A 2,306-nucleotide genomic window follows, 5' to 3' on the forward strand; every position below is an offset into this window, starting at 1 on the left:
CAAGACAATACCATTCAGGTCATAGGCAGGGGCAAAGACTTCATGACTAAAATGCCAAAAGCAAAGGCAACAAAAGCCAAAATTGACACATGGGATCTAATTAAACTAAAGAGCTTCTGCACAGCAAAATAAACTACCACCAGAGTGAACAGACAACCTACAGAATGGGAGAATATTTTTGCAATCTATTCATGTGACAAAGGGCTAATACCCAGAATCTACAAGGAACTTAAACAAATTTACAAGAAAAAACCAAGCCAATCAAAAAGTGGACAAAGGATATGAATAGACCTCAAAAGAAGATATTTATGCAGCCAACAAACATGAAAAAAAGCTCCTCATCACTGGTCATTAGAGAAATGCAAATCAAAACCACAGTGAGATACCAACTCATGCCAGTTAGAATGGCGATCATTAAAAAGTCAGGAAACAACAGATGCTGGAGAGGATGTGGAGAAATAGAACGCTTTTACACTGTTGGTGGGAGTGTAAATTAGTTCAACCATTGTGGAAGACAGTGTGGTAATTCCTCAAAGATTGAGAACCAGAAATACCGTTTGACCCCCAATCCCATTACTGGGTATATACCCAAAGGTTTATAAATCATTCTATAAAGACACAAGCACACATATGTTTACTGGAGTACGATTTGCAATAGCAAATAGTTTGACCCCCTAATCCCATTACTGGGTATATACCCAAAGGTTTATAAATCATTCTATAAAGACACAAGCACACATATGTTTACTGGAGTACTATTTGCAATAGCAAAGACTTGGAACCAACCCAAATGCCCATCAATGATAGACTGGATAAATAAAATGTGGCACAAACACACCATGGAATACTATGCAGCCATAAAAAAAGGACGAGTTCATGTCCTTTGCAGGGACATGGATGAAGCTGGAAACCATCATTCTCAGCAAATTAACACAGGAACAGAAAACCAAACATTGCATGTTGTATCTCGTAAGTGGGAGTTGAACAATGAGAACACATGGACACAGGGAGGGGAACATCACACACCGGGGCCTTTCGGTGGTTGGGGGGCTAGGAGAGGGATAGTATTAGGAGAAATATCTAATGTAGGTGACGGGTTGATGGTTGCAGCAAACCACAGTGGCACCTGTGTACCTATGCAACAAACCTGCATGTTCTGCACATCTATCACAGAACTTAAAGTATAAAAAAAGTGAAAAAAATTTCAATCTCTTTGTTGTATTTATCTAATACATTTCTGAGTTGCTTTTCCATGTTATTTTAAAGATCACTGAGTTTTCTTAAAACTGCTATTTTGAATTATTGATCAGAGAGCTCATCTACTCCCGTCTAGTTAGGGTCAGTCACTGGCAACTTAATCTGTCTGTTTGGGGAGGTCCTGGTTTCCTGTTTGCTATTGTTTCCTGTGGATGTACATCTGGTTTTGCGGTGAAAAATTAGCTATTTATTTGTTTTCTCTGCCTGGCTTGTTTTGATTTTTATTGGGTATGTTTGTTCAGAGATTTCTTTGTGATATACCTGTCTTTTTTGCTAGGTCACTGCCTCTTCTGCCTCTTCTTGGTCTTTTTAAAGAATCAGCTTTTGGTTTCATCAATTTTTTTCCATTGTTTTTCTGTTTCAAATTTTATTGATTTTGGTTCTTTATTATTTAATCCTTCTGCTTACTGTGGGTCTATTTCTTTTTTCCTTTAAAAAAAAGAAAATCTACTTAAACTTTGAGAAATGTATTTACTTTCCCACATCAACAATTATGGATTATCATGTCATAATTATAAATGGCTAAGTCTTATACTTCCTCAGGAAAATATTGCACTATTCAGTGCTATGGATCCTATAGAGAATTTCAATCTTTGGTCATAGTGTTAATAGCTCTTGGCTTCACAGCCCCATGAGCCCTCATTGAAATGTCCTTTACTTTTTCTAGTTTCTTAAAGTGGAAACTATATGATTGAGTTTAGACCTTTTAATTTTCTAATTAAATATTTAATGCTTAAGTTTCCCTGTAAGCACTATTTTAGCAAGGATTTTTCATGTGTTATATCACCATTTCATTCAGTTTAAAAAATATTTTTCAAAAATTTCTGTCAATCTGTTGTTTGGCCCCTTGGTTATTTCAAAGTGTGCTTTTGATTTCCAGGTACTTGGAGATTTAAAAATGTGTCATCTGGGTTTTTTTTAACTTTTAGTTCTAATAGTTTTTCCTTCATGTATTTTGGAGCTCTGTTAGGTGTATGCTCATTTAAGACTCTTATGTTTTCTTGGTTACTTTATCCTTTTTCTGTATAAAATAACTTATTTACATAATT

General features: G+C 35.6%; 1 non-coding gene across 1 annotated transcript; it reads right to left on the minus strand.

Annotated features, from left to right (window-relative positions):
* Nucleotides 1-1,784: 1,784 nt before the first annotated feature.
* Nucleotides 1,785-1,911, minus strand: LOC115895567. The gene has a single exon (XR_004055759.1). It is a non-coding gene; the product is annotated as a small nucleolar RNA SNORA25 (small nucleolar RNA).
* Between the last annotated feature and the right edge of the window lie 395 nt (nt 1,912-2,306).

Source organism: Rhinopithecus roxellana, chromosome 21, assembly GCF_007565055.1.
Source record: "Rhinopithecus roxellana isolate Shanxi Qingling chromosome 21, ASM756505v1, whole genome shotgun sequence".
In the NCBI taxonomy this organism is placed as follows: domain Eukaryota; kingdom Metazoa; phylum Chordata; class Mammalia; order Primates; family Cercopithecidae; genus Rhinopithecus; species Rhinopithecus roxellana.